General features: G+C 36.7%; 1 long non-coding RNA gene across 1 annotated transcript in view; it reads right to left on the reverse strand.

Annotated features, from left to right (window-relative positions):
- The window catches only part of LOC129432609 (uncharacterized), an 86,078-nt gene that overhangs the window by 41,704 nt on the left and 24,624 nt on the right, over positions 1-19,750 (reverse strand). The window contains exon 2 of the long non-coding RNA XR_008640197.2: positions 17,194-17,365. This is a non-coding gene — a long non-coding RNA (uncharacterized lncRNA). The remainder of the gene's footprint in view (positions 1-17,193; positions 17,366-19,750) is intronic.

The raw sequence follows: 19,750 nt of genomic DNA on the forward strand, positions 1-19,750 counted from the left end.
CCGCGATTCATTGCGCACCTGAAACGGCTGAACATATAATTAACAAATAAACAACTGAAACCTTTAAAATATTAAAGTGTGTATTTAGCAGAAAAAAGTTTCTTGTCACTGTTTGTAGTATTATAAGTTATGTTTTGTATTAATATTATTCTGTGTATGTTGCGTAAATTTCTAAGGTTTAATAATTTAATATACTGTTGGTTAGTTTATTCTACATCAAATGTCTTTCTAAAATAAAATTTTATATTTTTTTCTGGTTCCATATTTATTCAAATAAGTCAGAAATGTCTCCGCTATGTCCTGCTGACAGGCACGGTGGGCGCGTACAGCATGTGACGCAAATTGGGTTCTCCGAAGGCTAGACCATCTCATTTCAGTTCTCTTCGTGTACTTCGAAAGGGTTCGACCTTCAAAGTCGAGTCCTTAGAAGGTCGCAACCTTCGAATTGGGACACAGCTGTAATGTATCAATATGGCGGATGTAGTACGTCAGAATTTCATTCATATATACATATATAGATATTGATGAGTACACTGCAGTGATGCGCGGGTCAATGTATAAACAACCCGCACCCCACCGACGTTTTCAACTAACCCGCCCGCAACTCGGAACGCAAAAAAATAAATATTGTACCCGACCTGCTCCCTTGCGCGCATTTTTTAAAAGTAGTAATTGCTTAAAATAGTTAATTGGCATTTTGATTTCAAACGACCAACCGACCGCGACCCAAATATCATTAAAAATATTTTTGGATGACTTAGGCACCCGCTCATTTCGGATCAACCCTGTAAAAAAGTTAGTTCTGCTTAAATAAGTAAGTTACCTGGTTGCTGTAAAGTTTTGAGTTAATTCAACTTAAAAATATAAATTGACACAACAATTTTACACAACTTTGAGTTAACTAATATTTTTAAGTTAAATAAACTCAAAATTTTAAAGGCGGCGTGCATGATCTCTGAAAGCCAATGTTAACATTTGAAATCACCTAAACAAACACGCCCCTACCCAAATAGTATCTGGACCTTCTTTTGAAAGACCAGACCCACACATACGCAACCTAAGCAATGATGTTGGTTAGTAGACACGCCCCTTACTGCTGATTGGCTATAAGTGTGTTATGGTACTAGGACCAATTCCTGCACCCCGCCTTTAAAGGTAACTTACTTTTTTAAGTATAACTAACGTTTTTTTTCCAGTGTAGGTACTTCATATACCATCATATCCTGTTGCCTTCGTTATGGGGTTCAAAGTCTAATTCAGCTGTACCTTTATAGTACCTTTAAAGTTGAAAAGTAAAAATGGTTAGTGTGAGAAGGAAATACAGTTTTTATGCTTTGTAACAGCATTGTCTCTGCCTAACATTGTCTGGAATGTATGCAGGGGTCTGATAAGCCCTGTATGGAGGTTTGGGCATGCTGAAAATCAGCTGAGCGCTTTGAATACACCAGGCTTAATGTGTCCCCTGCGCTCGCTCTGCCAAAAACAACCTTGGGGCAGACAGAACTTTCATTCAATGTTAAAATTACATTGACCAGCCCCTTCTTTATATAGATCAATGCATCTAGTAACATTTTTCCTTCAACATATGTACCAATCAGCTTTCAGTATAAATGTGTGTTTTAATCACAAGACCAGTGTTGAAGGTTTGCAAACAGCACTATACAAGATCTTGATGCAGAAACACATGTTTTTGTTTAAAAAGAGAGAGACGGTGAAAAATGGAGGTATTTCACAATCCGCATCTGGTTTTAAAATGAATCATCTCTATCATTTATTGCAAGCGTGCATATATTTGAGTCAAACTCTGCTTGTCCGTATAACTGTAATGTAATCCGACCAAGTCCTTCCCTGTCCTCCCATAGGCATTTGCATGCAGATTGCAGAGATGTGCTGTCTGCTGCTCCATCATGAGAGATTGCACCTCTGCCCAATAAGATAAGAGCTTGCGTGCTGCAGATACAGGACACGAACGCCGTGTTCAGCCAAAATAACCATCTCACAGACTGTAAAGGTCATGCTAAGGTTACATATCACAGCATCTCCTAACAGCAAGTGATGTGGGAACGTTTTTAAACCTGAACATGATGAGTCAAGCCAAAGAGAAATGCTAACTGTTTGAATAAATCAGTAATCTGACTATTTATAAGGAAGTGAGTGACATTATTCGCCCCCTTCTCTATTCAGACGCGCCTCATTGCTGCCCCTGTCAAATACTGACTTTTATTATTTACACAGAGCTGTCAAAGTTTGTTAGCTTCTGTGACGTTGCAGGGAACAAACCTAATTCATTTATTTATTTATTATCTTGTAGTCTACGAAGGGATTTGTTAAATCTATTTTTATATAAAGTCTAGAAAAATAAAACAGTTGGTTAATAATTGTGTAAACATATTTGACAGAAAGAAACGGCAGATAATGATATGACGTATTTTGAACAATTTTGATGTGCCAAATAGAAAACAGATTTCCTTCAAGAATCGAAAATAATACAACACAAATCATTGATGCGCGGGTCAATTTATAAACAACCCGCACCCGACCAACGTTTTCAACTAAACTCGGACTGCAAAAAAAAAATATATATATATATATATATATATATATATATATATATATATATATATATATATAACAAACAGAAACTGGAAGTAAAGTTCGGAACAGACGCTTATCGCGTCACTGCACGTGTGTCCGATAAAACGGTCCATATATATTGTACCCGACCTGCCTCTTTGTCCCACATTTTTTAAAAGTAGTAATTTTTAAAATAGTTAAAGGCGGAGTCCACGATGTTTGAAAACCAATGTTGATATTTGAAATCACCTAAACAAACACGCCCCTACCCCAATAGAATCTGGACCTTCTGTTGATAGACCCGCCCCACACATACGCAACCCGGCAAGGATGTCGGTTAATAGACAAGCTCCTTACTGCTGATTGGCTATAAGTGTGTTTTGGTAGTCGGCCCGTCTCCTTTTCCAAAGCGTTTTTCAAACATCGTGGACTCAGCCTTTTATCTTTATTTCAAACGATACAAAATATTTTGGATGACTCGTAAACACAAGTGACCGCACGCTCATTTTGGATCAACCCACACATCGCTGACACAAATACAAACTAATACTGAATTCTGAATGAGATATACTGTGAAAATGTATAGAAATTATTTGATACTTTAAGGATGTACTTTTGGTCGGGCCCTCTAGGAGACCTCAACAAATGCCTTAAAATGATTTAAAATAAAACAAAACTAACAATAAAATAAGTTAAAAACAAGTAAAATCATGATATTTTCTAGTGCGTTGTTATTTCTGTAGCAAGTGGGGGGCTTTAAATAGTGTTGTGGACAATATTGAAGAAAAAAGGGTGAGAACCCCCTGGGGCATAGAAAACGTCCTAAATTTGATCTTATGATCATTTCTCAAAAGTGCATACGCATGATTCATAAAATGAACGCGCGCACAGAAAACGCGGGCATAGATGTGAAATCTTTAAATCGTAAACTATCTTGAATTTGTGCCCGCTGAACAGTTTCAAATCTCTGCATTTACCGTATTTTTCGGACTATAAGCCGCATTTTTTTCATAACTTGGCTGGTGCTGCTTCTTATAGTCAGGTGTGCCTTGTAAATCAGTATAAACTAATTTTGACATTTATGAGGCAAGAGACATCATTACCGTCTACAGCCGCAAGAGTCCGCTATATGCTGCTCCTGTATTTATGTAATTTAATGGATTCAGTGATGCGGAATGACGAGTCTGCGAATTTTACGCTAGTTGGCTTGTTCGGTTAATTTAGACTATTCAACCTTCCAGGTAAGTTCTGTATGCTATGGTTTATCGTTTAAATAACTGATAATATTACTTTAACGTACAGACATCTATTCAGCCTGCTGTTCTGTCTGTTATTGTTTAGTTGAATAACTTGTTCTTCGGCTTGGATTTTGTGAAAAAAAATGTTTAATAAACGCGCTGTATAGTCCACTATGACTTATATATGTTATTTCGTCTTAATGACGCATTTTTGAATGATGCGGCTTATACTCTGGTGCGGCTTATAGTACGGAAAATACGGTAAACGATGCCTTATTAATGTCACTAACATATAAAAAAGAGCACCTGTCAATGTTTAAATCCTTTTCGAGCAGCAACAATAGCTTATATTTTCAAAAACCTGCAGCAATCGGACTAGCGAAAGTGCGTACGTGTGCTCAGACCCTGACGTGATGCTAACGGTACATTCACACGGGGCGTAAGCGTTAACGTTTCTCTTCACTTTTAATGAGTGACGTCATGCGTGCCGAACTGAATTGTGGATCTGTCAACTTCACGTCACTGCCATTGTTCGCGGCAAAAGTTAAACTTTTTTTCAACCTTTCAAGTGCGTGCGTCAGCCAATCAGATGCAAAAAACCTAGGCAGAGCCAGCCAATTACGTTTATGCAAGACCAGAGAAAAGGGGAGCATGTGTTGCAGCCACTGTGATTAGCTGTTGGCCAGGCTTTAAACCTGACCTCCATCAATCGTTAATGCTTACGCCCCATGTGAATGTACCGTAAGCATACAAAGTTTTTATAAGTATGGACTTTGTCGTGGATTTTTGCGTACGCACACTTTACAATCAAATCTGTGCGTATGCACACTTTATAAATGAGGCCTCTGCACTCTCAGAATTAAAGGTACAGTACAAAAGTTTTAACTGGGCTGCTACCTTTTCACTCCTAATAATAAATCCATACAGAAATCCAACCCGCGTGTACAATCTTCTTTAGACCTTCTACAGGTTGTTCTCTCAGATCACATTTTTGTTTATAGGTAGACTTTCCAGACTGGGTGGCCTGAGGCTCTTCATGTAAGACCTGACCTGCCTTCAGCCTTAGGGTTTGTTATATTCTACACAGGCAGGGGTTACGACCTCTAATGTCACGCGTTAACTCTTGATTGTCACATTGATGAGCCTTGCAAATGATTTGTGAGCAAACTTTTTTGGTAGGGGGCCAGGATGATGTAAGATGACTTGACTTGTCATCAAGCTTTCTGCTTTTTTCAAAAGGTTGAAAGTTACACCATTTTATTAGTAGCTGAAAGCAATTTTAAACAAAAGTCAAATGTATAGTTTATATGAATGGCATTCTATTTGGGAACTTTGTGTCAAGCTTACACTGTAAAAAAGAAAAGTTGGTTCAACTTAAAAATATTAGTTGAGACAATCAATTTACACAAGTTTTTTGAGTTAACTAATATTTTAGTGTTAAGGCAACCAGGTAACTTACTTTTTTAAAGGGGACATTTCACAAGACATTTTATAGATGTAAAATAAATCTTTGGTGTCCCCAGAGTCAGTCCTTCCAGAAAAACTCTGAGTTTTTTGTGATTGTTGCAGGCAAAAATTCATGATCTTGCGCCGTGTTTTCTTAAAAAATGCGATGGAATATGGGATGTTTATGCAATTGTATGCAATGAAATTGTGTGAACTTGCAAAAACTGTTTGCAGCTTTTCATTAATGTTCATGTCGCGTACTTACGTCACTTCCTAACATTCCCATGACAACAGGGGACATGGCTGTGCATGTTTGAAGTAAATGCAACATTTTTCAACTTTCTGCTAAGATATATATGACTTTTTTGCTACAAAATGTGGGGATTATGAAATCATGCAAGCCCCGCATTTTTTGCGAACAGAAATCTGCAATTTATGTGGCGAAGGTGTGGCGTATTTAAAAAATGCGTCTCCCGCATAAATATGCGGACTTTGGCTGATTATGCATTGAATCATGTGATTGCATAATCACGTTTTTCTGGAGGGACTGCAGAGTACGTATGTGAAGTTTAAGCTCAAAATACCATATAGATAATTTAGTAAGCATGTTAAAATTGCCACTTTGTAGGTGTGAGCAAAGATGTGCCGTGTTTGGGTGTGTCCTTTAAAATGCAAATGAGCTGTTGAAATGCAAACACTGATCGCCATAATGCTGGTTTGTTAAAATTGAAGCTCAATTGTGCTGTTTAATTATTTTCTCTCTCTCTCTTTCTCTCTACACTAAATGGCAGTGCTGTGGTTGGATAGTGCAGAATAAGGGGCGGTATTATCCTATTCTGACATTACAAGGGGGGCCAAATTTCAATGAGCTTTTTTTACATGCTTTAGGGTTCCTACACCTTAGTTAACTTCAAATTCAAGGAACTTTTAAGGACTTTCCAGGTCCAATACCCTCAAATCAGGACTGAATGTGGGGACACATTTCAAGTGAGAGCAAAGTTACATTGTGTTAACTTTAAAGATACATCGTTACAGTTCCCTTTTGAGGGAACTCGCGCTGCGTCACTGTGGTGACACTTTGGGGACGCCTCCAGGGGTAAGTGCTTCTGAATGTATACATCAAATTCAACCAATGGTGAGGCTTAACAGCAAAGACAGGGTGACGCAGGAGCAGGGATGTATATCGCTATCTGAAATATTGCCAAAGATGGCGTAAAAGGGACGCAGGAAGTATGGCAAGGGAGACGCAGCGCCTCGTTCCCTTCTCAGGGAACAAGAGTTACATACGTAACCTGGGAAGTTTTCATGTGTCAAACACAATTATGCAAAAAAGCATTTTGGTATGAATCAACATTCGCATACAGAAGATATAAGCATTTAAAGCGAACAGTTTAGCACAAATTTTTATGATATTATCATACACTACACAGGGAATAATATGGATTTTATTCTCTAAAACTTCTTGCATAAAATAGATTCAAGCACTTTCAATGACCTGCATCTATGTATGGATATTTTCAAAAACTTCCAATGGCCTTGAATTTTCACCCAGATTCACAAACTTTCAAGGACCTGTGGGAACCCTGATGCTTGCAGAGAATGGTTTACCAAAACTAAGTTACTGGGTTGTTCACATTTTCTAGGTTTGTAGAAGCACTGGGAACCAAATTATAGCACATAAACATGAAAAAAATCAGATTTTTATGATTTCCCCTTTAAGTTGAACCAATAATTTTTTAACATGTATGCTTGGGGCAGCCAAAAGTCCCAAAAGCAAAAACATTATATTCAATATAGCAATACAACACTATCCTGAAAAAGATTAAATATGAAGAAGGAAATTAAATATGACCCTAACTTAAAATCCTACATATATATTTTTTTAACTAGGGTCAACAGTGTTCTGTGGTCGTGTTTCACTACAGATTTGTGGTTTTGGGCTTTCCGACCACACAAACTACAGAAACATACAAGCAGACTTTGACGACCACAGATTCATCCTTTAGAGTTATGTTCACCACGTCACCAGAAGAATTAATCTCTTCCCCTCCATTTCCTTCAAGGCCATCTATGATCCCATTGGGAGGCTGTTTCCTATTGGACAACTCAGACTTTGGTTTTATAGTGAAGAGCGCAGAGCTCGTAAAACCCGAGCAGAGAGGAATGACTTTCTGTCACACTCACATCAAACGTTTGCCGAGTGCTTCGGGGCTGTGAACAAACTCCAAATGAAGTGCGAGCTGATGATTCGGCATGTAAATCAGAGACAGGGGGCACAGTCAGAGACAGGAATGGCCCCATTTTAGTTGTCTGCAAAAGATTTATACGGATAAACAAAGAGGGATACGATGGATGTATACAATGGATGATAGTATCCAAGTACATCTTGCATTGCATTGCAACTATAATAAGAAACAGAGGAACAATAATGTCGGGATCAGTTTCAGAGTGATGAAAACCTTGACAGCCAATCAAAATCCAGCTGACGTTAAAGGGCTCAAGCGTCTACATTATTTCGTGAACATTAAAATAAATAGAATGTTACTGTCTTTTGCTGTGGGTTGAAATATAGTTACTGTTAAAGCTATTGTTATAGCTTTATATAAATCTTTTAAGCTTCATTTCCATTGCAGATTTGCACAATACTTTAGCGTTATTTTCTAAATGTCGACAAAAAACTATTGCGAAATTATGGCGTTTCCATTAACCAATGTTATGGGACTAAAACGTAATTTTGTTGTCTTATGATAAGTCGTTCCAAAATCATTGCAATGGGTGTGTTCAACTTCATACGGCGCTGCTGACCGACATGCAGATGTAAAAAAACAGCGAGAGCGACTCGAAAGCATACAGAGCTAACACGGTCTCACACCCATGGCGTCAATATTTGACGACACTTGAGCAGTCGACTCACAAATCGTTTTCATAATCTCATACCGCACCATAAGATCTTCTGACTTAGATGCCCATAAAATGACCTGTAAATCCGATATGCAGTTTTGCGATTTATTCCTTATTCGAATTCCCTGAACTTCCAAGTAAAAATTTTTTGTGATGTATGTGAGTTTATGCAAAATTGCTGTGTTCCTACTGGGCGCATTTTCAATTCGCCATTTATAGGGTATGAGAAACACAGCAACATTTAGGGACAAGACAATCTAAACGTTTCCGTTTAAAATAAAGTCACACAGTTGTGTGTTTATAAAGAAGTTTGGCACACATCTTACTGTGAAAAAGTCTGAGCTGATATTTAATGCTGAAAGTGCAAAAAAGAAACTATGTAATGCTGCCCAATCAGAAAAAAATGCTCCATAGCTGTGACTGGGGCTGTACCCTTTAAAAAAGTCCTAATATGCACAATTTAGGTACAGGTTAGGGCTGTCACAATGATTAAATAATCGTCTCATCACGATTGTTTAACCTCATCGCGATGATTTCAGATCACCGTAATGATTGCACATCTCTTTAAAAAACACAAGGGGGAGCTGCACCGCCTGTATAAACAAGACCATATCAGATTACTTTTAAATATGTGGTGTGATTAATATTTGCTGCCAGGTAAACCTCGCAAACGATTTAATTTAAATAATCACAACAATATGTGAAAATTATTTCATAAACAAAGAAAAAAATTAATGAGAATTAAATGTCAAAGCAATAAAATAGGCAATTAATCAGCACAATCGTCACAATTTATTAGACAATTAACCGTCAGCCGAATTTAATAAACGTGACAACCCTACTACAGATATATGGGTCTATGACGTGACGTTAATTTGTGTCCGTATGGTTTAATTAAATGTAAAAGGGTTAAAATTTCGGTTACACTTTACAATAAGGTTCATTAGTTAACATTAGTTTGCTACATTAGTTAACATGAACTAATAATTAATTGCACTTATACAGCATTTATTAATATTTGTTAATGTTAATTTCAACAATTACTAATACTTTATTAAAATCTTGTTAACATTAGTTAATGGACTCTGAACTAACATGAACAAACAATTAAAACAATTAAAGCATACATTTTTATTAACTAACATTAACATAGATGAATAAATACTGTAACAAGTATATGCTCATGGTTTGTTCAAGTTAGTTAATACATTAACTAATGTTAACTAATGAATCTTATTGTAAAGTGTTACCAAAATTTCTAAATAAATTTGCAGATTACTTGCATACATTCTGTTTTTTGAGGACCAAGTTTAAAATTTCTGGTTTTATTTCATTTTGAAAGAATATTTGGGGGATAATTGCAAAAATGTCAATGTGGTGTAACCAGTATGTGTCAATTGGTGTAACTAGTTTTTTTTTAATTAAAATATAAATATATTCATAAAAAATGTGGAATAAAATATAATCATCTAGTTTAGTGTAATATGATTTTTTATATGCATTTTTACATAATTTGTCAAAGATTATTTAGAAAACAGAGCGGTTTTCAGCATATGTCAGGACAAATATTACAAAAACGCATTCAAATTACATTTAGAAATAACTAATAAAATGATATTTAATTTTTTTTTATGGTTACACTTACATGCCATCAAGGTGGATAAAATATTTAATATTTCTCATTCTTTGACGCAATTGGCGGTTACACCTTTGACATTTTCAGGTCTTAACTTTTGGTGCAAATGTAATTTCTTATTGCATAAAATTAACATAAATACACTATGTGCATTGAAATAAACCTGATGCGTGCTTTTAAAACAAGTTTTTTATAAAAAGATTTTTGAATTTCTCATCTTGCCAAACCATTTTTGTCACTGATCCATGTATACATTTTTAATCAATATGTACCTCTGAGGTACTAATTTGACCTCTTTAGGTAAAAAGATGTACTTTTTGACAGTGACAGCTAGGGACCATATTTTGACCATTTTGTCTGACAGTGTGGTTAGACTACATAAAAAGTAAATTATTGCATGTGTACAGTTTGGTTTATTTTGTAAGTCCCTGTTCTCCAGCATGTACCTTTATTCTTTATCACTTTTTATGTCTTTTCATATTTGATCATCACTTTATCTTCTCCCCATGAGCAGAAACTCACAATAAGCTATTGGAAATATATATCTTGGCAAAGACCTCCCCCACTTTAAATCATTCCTGTTTCACGAATAAAATGGAAAAAGAAATGCATTTTTTTCACATATATATGATTCAAAGAGCAGCTGTTCATAAATAAACCTGGCTTCTCTTGGGTTTGGAGAAAGTCTGCAGCATACGCTGTTAATGTTATGTTGGATTGGATTCCTCGTATATCTACCGTATAGGGCTTTCTGCATGTTTAAATTGTTAGAAAAATGTGAGTTTAATCTATGTGTCCTTTTCCAAAGTCCCAGCAAGACGTCTAAATAGAGAAGAGCCTTTGAAGAGAGTTTTGCACGAGTAGCCAAAGGCATGTTTTACAAACACAAGCATGTTCGGCCCATTAATCAGCCAGTTATTCTTAATCTCAACATAAAAAAACAACCCTTAAACCTTTCTCAGTCAGAGAATCAATCTCAGGCCTAGCAAGTCAGGATTTACCAGTTCATCCTTCTATTCATTTCATATTCTTTCATCCATGTTCCCATGTCAATCTACATGTTGTACATAATTGCTGTCAATCATCTTTAAACACTAGTTCTCCTTTAGGTTTGAACAGAGCAAAATGTATAATGAAAATCCAAAAAGTTTGTCACTGTTTTGTCACTGTGACGGTACCTTTTAAATGGTCCTAATATGTACCTTTGAGGTACTAGTATGTACCTTTGGGGTACAAAAGTGTACTTTTTGAAAAGGTGACAACTTCTGTACCTTCATGTACCTTTTGTCGGAGATTGTACTATGGGATCCAAAAGTTTTTGGATACTAATAATGCTTCTGTTTGTGATCCTGTCTGTGAAATCCAGATTAGGAGCACCGAAGTTTGATTTTAATAATGTAATTCAATTCAATTTTACTCAGTCAATATTAAAGAGATCAAGGTTATATTTTTACAGCATGTTCTTTACATGTAAAATGATTTTATGTAAAAAATTTAATTCACAAGCTTTTACATTTTATACAGTTTATTAAATGTTTCATTACACACAACATATATTAGAAATGTTAAAATAAAAGAATACCATGATATTCCAAGTATTTGAGGTAGGAGAGAGACAATTGTCAATTAAGTTACTTTTTAACATAACACATTAACGTATGAAGAGTTTGGTTCCAAAACGTGATAAAAAGCATTTAAAAAAATAGTTGCAACCAAAATCAGTATTGCATCAGGTCAGTATTAAAAAGTAAATTCTTCATTTTACACGAAATCTGATATCCGCTGTGTTATTCTGTCATCTTTTCTCCCTTTTTTCCAAACCGCGACAAACGCCAATCCTCCTTTTCTGCAGAATGCAATAAATCCACTTAACCAATCACAGCGCACCATTCCACACATTGTAAATAGGGATGCACGATATATCGGCCGACATATTGCTATCGGGCGATAACTGCTTATTTTTAATATTATCGGTTATCGGTCTAATAGCAAAATTAGGCCGATAAATGAAAGCCGATAAATGATGGATTATTTTGGTTTGTTGAACCACTTCACTTGCTCATTGCTGGCCATGTGGAGTTTTGATTGGTGCTTTCTGTGACATAGCATGAAGCATGATATGAATATTTATCTGCCTATATATATATATATATATATATATATATATATATATATATATATATATATCGGTTATCGGCCCCCAAATATAAAGAGTTATCGGTATCGGCCAAAACTTCCATATCGGTCCATCCCTAATTGTAAACATTAATGGCGCCACAGAATCCTAGTTTTCCTCATCTACTTTGTACTCCGTGATCAACAAACAATCAAAAACAAAATATGTTTCCAATGGAAGCTCAGCGTTTTTTAAATAAGCCAGCAGCTAGTGGTTTTCTTCCGCACTGTAAACCGGCGAGTGCAGAGAGTTGAAAAATATTCAACTTTGGGTTAATGTCGTTAATGTCAGTTTTCACACGGCCATCCTAACACAGTGAAGGGGGGGGCGGGACATTACCACAGCAACCAACCAGCTCACAGCTGAAGTATCACAGCTACCAAAGCGCTCGGCTGAAGAAAGCTGGCACTCAGCTGACATTCGGCGTCCTCCAGGCCTTTTCAGCCGCGCTTACTGTGCACAAAACCTTACTAAGCTGTGAATCAATGCATCAGTGAGGTTCAATAGTGCTTCATCATAGTGGTTTTAATGTTGTATTGATCTGTAACCTCACAGATGACTCTGCCTATAAACTAACTGCCTATATCCTGCAATAGGACTATATTAGGACTGGGGACCCTGGACCACGAAACCAATCATAAGGGTCAATTTTTTGAAATTGAGATTATACATCATATGAAAGCTGACTACGTAAGCTGTCCATTGATGTATGGTTTATTAGGATAGGACGGTATTTGGCCATCTGCAGGTGCAAAAAATCTAAATATTGAGAAAATACAATTTTAAGTTGTCAAAATGAAGTCATTAGCAACATGTTACTAATGATAAATAAATGTTTTATATATTTATGGTAGGAAATTTACAAAATATCTTTATGGAACATGATCTTTACATAAGATCCTAATGATTATAAAAAAGATCATTTCGACCTATGCAATGTAACTATTGGTGAAAACATATGGTTTTGTGTCACATAGGACTTCTGAGATAAAACTTTCCAAGGCCTGGTTCAACATTAACAATAAAATGATACCACACTGTTGGCCTACTAAAACAATAAAACAAAAACTTAACAAGACAAGCATTCCCAACACCAAATAAATAAAGTTCTGTAATGAGACGATAAATTCTAGTTTAATCCTTTGGCATCATTCATTTAAATTTTATGTAAAGCTGCCCATATTTGGGTGTATAACATATTTGCATTTACCCTACATCATAGTGGGGGTTAAAGTACAGTTTTACGTCCTTATTAAAGCCCTTCAGCCCTGACACAGATAAACCCTCCCATGATTATTCAAGCAAATGAGGTTAATTGCATCCATTGTTTAATGACGCTCCTCTTCTGTTATTGTATTGTTGTGGCGCCTAATAAAAATGTCACCTCTTGTTTGACACGTCGATTGATGGGGGAAAAAACAGTTCAACCCTACCCCCAAAATACAAACACACATACAGAGGTACAGTAACAAACAAAACAGCAACCAACAGACTTTAGCCCAGTTGGATTAGCAGCGCAAAGGTGGTGGGTTTGATTCCCAGGGAACACGCATAACGATAAAATACATAGCTTGAACTGAAAAAATGCATGAATGTTCAAAAGTATTTTGGAACAAACACACACGCAAACAAGAAGTGGTGGCCTGCACGTTCTGGTGAGAAACGTCTGACACCAACAGTCTTTGGGAATTAATGGTTTGTTAGTAATAGCTGTTTTAAATGAGCCCGAGGGCTGAAGTATCTATGAACCACAGTGTAAACAAATAACTAGAGTTTGGGAGCAGGTGGGGAGGTGGGCTAGGGTGCTTGGGTCTTCCCTGGGGCTGTGCCTACGTGTGGAGCACAGCAGAACAATATTTGTGTAAATACGAGGGCCGTTTGGACCGGTTTTGACCACTGAATTAATGGCTGAAGATTTAGGACATTACTTTGTAGATATATTAAAATCATAAGATGTGTGAGTGCCTCATACCTTAAAGAGTTAACAATCAATGTATACATTTGTAAAAGAAGTTTAAAGTAGGGATGCACCAAATATATTGGCCTATAATCGGTATCGGCAGATAAAAGCATTTTTCTCACTATCGGACAGCGGTGGGTTGTTTAAAATAAGACGATGGACAGGGCAGATTATATCCTGGGAATTAAAGGTGCGGAAAAACACATCATAACTCATATTATGTCATTATTTTGAATTTGGGTGACAATGACAACAGAACTGCAGTTTACCCTCTGCACTTTAGGATTTCATGACACAATAATTTAAAATGAAAAGTAAAAAGCAAAACTTTTGTTATCTGTCGATAATAAGAAGTAATTGAATATCGGTGCCGGCATAGAAATGTTGTATGGTGCATCCCTACACTGTAAAAAGTGAAAGCTGCTTTACAAAAAAAAAACTAACTTCAATTGGTAACACCTAAAAAATTAAGTTAAATTTTCTCACATTAAAGGAACACGCCCACATTTTGGGAATTTAGCTTATTCACCGTATCCCCCAGAGTTAGATAAGTCCATACATACCTTATTTAATCCCAGCGGGTGCGGTAAATCTGTCTGACGCACCCCCCGCTAGCTTAGCTTAGCACAAAGACTGGAAGTATATGGCTCCAGCTAGCATACTGCTCCCAATAAGTGACAAAATAACGTGAACATTTTCCTATTTATATGTACAAATAACAAGGTCATAAGAAACAGCCATCTTTTAACCGTATACATACAGGGAACTGTATTCTCTGAAGACGAAGCACTTCTACTAGGGCGGAGTGATTTGCTCACAGCACCCGAGAAACCCAGTGGTGAGGAGCAGAGAGTTCCCTTCGAGTCACTCCACCCATGTAGCAGTGCTTCGATCAAAACATATAAATAAGAAAATTTGCGCATTATTTTGTCACTTATAGGGAGCAGTATGCTTGCTGGAGCTATTTACTTCCACTCTTTGTGCTAAGCTAGCGTTGGGTGTGTGAGGTGCATCAGACAGAGTTATGGCATGCACAGGGATAAAAAAGGTATGTATGGACTTATCTAACTCTGGGGGGTACGGTGAATAATCGTAATTCTCAAAATGTGGGCGTGTTCCTTTAAGTGAAAATTTTAAGGTGAATTTATGTTTCCAATTAGTAACACCTAAAATATTTAAACTTTTTAACTTAAATTTTTTTACTGTGAGAAAATTTAAGTAAAAAATTTTTTTGGCGTTACCAATTGAAGTTTTTTTTTTAAGTTAATCTAACTTTTACTTTTTACAGTGTAGTTTAAAAAAACACGCCAACTTTTTGGGACTTTAGCTTATTAACCCCAGAGCTAGATAACTCCATACATACATACCTTTTTCTTCTACGTGTGTCTCGTAACTCTACCTGGCGCACCCACCGCTAGCCTAGCTTAGCACAAAGACTGGAAGTAAATGGCTCCAGTTAGCATACTGCTCCCAATAAGTGACAAAATAAAGCCAACATTTTCATATTAATATGTTGTGATTTGTATAGTCACACCGTGTACAAATAACAAGGTCATATGAGACACAGCCATCTTTTAACCGTATACATACTGGCAACTATATTCTCTGAAGGCGAAGCACTGCTACTTAGGCGGTGTGAATGACGTTATTTTGTCACTTATTGGAAGCAGTATGCTAGCTGGAGCCATTTACTTCCAGCCTTTGTGCTCCAGTGGGTGCGTCAGACAAGTTACGGGACACACAGAGATAAAAAGGGTATGTATGGACTTATCTAACTATGGGGGATATGGTAAAGAAGCTAAACTCCCAAAAAGTCAGCGTGTTCCTTTAAAGTCATTATTTTTTTTATTTAAATACAAATATACAAACTGTAAATAGAAATTTACATAAAATTGTTTTACATTTTAAATAGACACGTTCCCAGTTTAATTCATGTTATAAATATTGGTATTTTAAAAATGTAACAATACATTTTTAATGCAACTTATATACAAGTAAGTGATTTCTTTAATTCATAATAAAGGCATTCCAAGATTTGTTATATTTATTTATTTATTTATTTATTTTATTCGAATTTGTACTTTTTGAGAAAAAACAATTCCTAGTAATTCTAATTCTTATATTCTGATTCCACATGATTAATCACGCCAACTTATTTTGCTCTTAAACATTTAGATGTCTACTTAAACATCTAAAACAAGCAGGTTTTCTATTTGTGAAATGTGATTACATCCTAAATGCAATTACATTAAACGATTTAAGCTGAAGAGTTAAACTAAAGGGTTAAAGATGCACCTTGTGATATGCTGGTCCCTGTGGTCACACATTTGGTTACCGTGGCCAAAAACGAGACTAATAGATGATGTATGTTGGTGTGTCAGATGGATAGGCGCCTTGCTGGCAATGTTCATCCATCATGGTGCCCAGGCGTCCATTAGGCTTGTGACACTACACGAACCAAACAGCCTAATCCAATTACATGACACTAGAGGAACAGGTTTCTGGTGATGGGGGTGAATGTTTTTTTAATTTATAGACATATCAGTGTTTGGGATAATGGTTAGCACAATTTCTTCTAACCTCTCTTTTAAAGGTTTTTTAATTGTCTTTTTATTGTACACAAATCATCAAGCTTTGGCCCATAACTTGTTCTGATACTTTAAATACTGTTGACTGCGTAACTAACTTTTGCCTGGTAGATTAATAAACAGCAAAAACGCCAATGGATGCAAGGAAACAAGGGACACTTAAATGTTTGCTCTTTTGACTTGGATCAATAATCAACCACCCATAATACCCTACAATGTCAGATTATTATTATTTTTAAATATGTACCCAAGCTGTCACTATGGCACTACCCTTACAAAAAGTACACCTTTGTACCTAAAGAGTTCTTTTTAGTACCTCAAATATACATATTGGTACCAAATGTATACATATATGTAACTAATGGGTACATATTAGGACCTTCTTTAAAAAAGTACTGCCCCCGTTACAGCTAGGGACCATTTTTGGGCGCTAGAAACTACCCAAAACACCCTGATAAACCACCCACAACGACCACGATTGTGGCAGAGAGTTTTGCATAGACAAGCTCCACCCAAATTTTCGTCAGTAAACGCAAAAATATCTACGTATGTGATGCTATTTAAGATGATGAATAAAAATTATCTTTTATATAATACATGTATCCTCAATCAAACTTGAATTTCCCCAAACGTAGCCCTAATGGCTTTGTGGGTGTGCATAATGTTGTTCTTACACAGAAACCTCCTTAATGATGAAGTCAGACCCCATTAGTCTACTGAACGCCTCTGTCTGCTCAACCGCTGGGGTGTCGCCAACGCTTCCCTCCGGGACCATCGACCTCTGACTTTAGCAGCTTAAGGGTCGTCTCCGTGGGGAACCCTGCAGCTTTTGGGGGCACGTTCCTGCTGAGAAAAGACAGAGATGTGTAAACACACAGTTGTAGATGTCCGAAACACAGGATGAGCCGGTGAGAGTGTTTGGTCCAATCCCAGTCAATCCACATCTACCTGATCCGAATATGTTTGCTAAATACGATACCACCAACCTGTATTCTGTTGGTTTTCAGTGAAATCATTTTGGCATACAAAAAAGGTTCATTGTAGTTTTTTAGATTATCCAAAGGAAATGCTTCTTCTAAAGGCCGAAGTAGTCAGTATTTTACGTTCTTCTATGGCATCGTTGTGAAGACCCTTTAAAGCACCTTTATATCTGAAATGCATGTGTTGTCAGAATAAATCTACATTTGAAAAGTTTGGTTCCAAAATGCGATAAACGCCTTTTTTTTTAATGAATTACCGTCAAAATCAGTATCGTATCTGGTCAGTATTAAAAGTAAATTCTTAATTTAACGCAAAATCCAATATCCGCCGTGTTATTATGTCAACTTTTCTCCCTTTTTCCAAAACGCGATAAACACCAGTCCTCCTTCTCTGCAGAATGCAATAAATCCACCTAACCAATCACAGCGAACCATTTCACGCATTGTAAACAACAATGGTGGCGCGTTGAATAAACACAGAATCTAATGCTACGTACACACACCAAATGCGGGGCATCGCTTTACTCACTCTAGATTACTCGCGGGTTTTAACTTCGTGTCATGCAAATTTTTCGCTCAAGTTGAATATTTTCAACTTGGGCGAAGACGCATTTGAGGCGAATAGCGTGTATGTTCTCGGCAAACATGAGGACGTGTCTGATCGCGTCTTTGCATTGACTTTGTATGTAATCTACTCGTGCAAATCGTTGAACTCGGTTCTGGTATGAACCCACAGTTAGTTTTCCTCATCTACTTTGTACTTCGTGATCAACAAACAAACAAAAACAAAATAATACTTTTGATGGCATTGATAAACCTCTGGGTGTTTTCTGTGCCGGGAAAGAAACGTAAGCCATCAAAATCGAATAATTTACGCGAGAGGAACTCGGGAGACGAAAAAATGTTCGCTGTTGCTTGTTCTCCTGACAGCATGAAGCTTCTGTCATGCTAACACATTGACCTCGGGGGATCTTATGAAAAACTTTTCATTATTTTACTGGAAGCAAACGAAAATCAAGCAGGACCAAAACATTTTATAGCTGATAGCTGTCAAAAAAGTTAAGCGACGACGCAGTATAACAGAAGCAATGACAGTGTTAATATGACAAAGTAAGTGTTTGATTAATGCCATTAATTTTTTATGATCAGTGTATACCACTAGTCAACTAAATGAATATAACATGGCAAAGATAAATGCACATTTATATTGATTCAATAAATTTATAGCATTTTGAAAAAAAAACTTGTCATGGATTTATTGCATTTTGTGAAAAAAATAATCAGTTTTTATAATAAATCTTAATGTGAAAGTTTGTAACAGAAAATAGTGGCTTTCACTTTCTTGGTATAGAAAACACGTTTTTACCGAAATTAGTCCAAATGGATTTTGGGTTTTGGAACCAAACTATCTTAGATGTTTATACTCTTAAGTGATGCTACAGACAAGAACAAGATGGCTGACGGCAAAACATACCTTTTTAAGTTAATTTTATATTGGCACTCCTCTCTCTTGCCATCTCACGCAAGTGTTTTTAGGGCTACCCTGAAGTCTGAGAGTCTCGTCAAAGCGTTATTAATTATAGTAATGAGTAACAAGTGATTTATGGTGTATTCCTTAACTGTCAAGCTAAGTGCGGCGAAACACGTACAATGCTTTTATATGGCAGCAATGATGGAGAATCTCAGACAAGTAGGAGACGCTCGAATGCCCCGAGATCTGTTTATCCTTTGTTTAAAATGCTCTCTCACATATGTTCAGCCGGGTTGCCTTTTTTGACCGTGAGGGTCTACCATGTTTTAACCCAGATTCCCCTCACCCAGGTCCTTTCTTGGCTGCATTGACGATCTGCACTTTGCCGAGGTGAGGGGAAAATGTATACAAATATTTACATAAAACATAGTTTAAGTTTTGGCACTAAGCAGTATTCGTTCTGCCCAGGCTCTCATAACAACGTCTGTATTTAACCGTAGCCCCATAACGCATTGCAACATCAGGGGAGCCCACGGCAAAATTTTTGCGGCTTCTTACGGGATTATTATTCCCCTTGGAATGTGTATCTCTTTGTTTCAAGGGCATCTAGTTTGCGATTCAGGAATGGAGGGGTGTGCTGGCCGTGGCTGTAGTCATTAAGTCTAAGTAAACAATGACTTTGTAAGTACGTTGAAAATAAGAGCCCTTCTGTTCGTATGATAAGAGGATGTTTATGTAGTATTCATCAGGCGAGGTAATGCGGAATGTTGGCGACAGATA

The sequence above is a fragment of the Misgurnus anguillicaudatus genome, chromosome 1 (assembly GCF_027580225.2).
Source record: "Misgurnus anguillicaudatus chromosome 1, ASM2758022v2, whole genome shotgun sequence".
Lineage (NCBI taxonomy): Eukaryota > Metazoa > Chordata > Actinopteri > Cypriniformes > Cobitidae > Misgurnus > Misgurnus anguillicaudatus.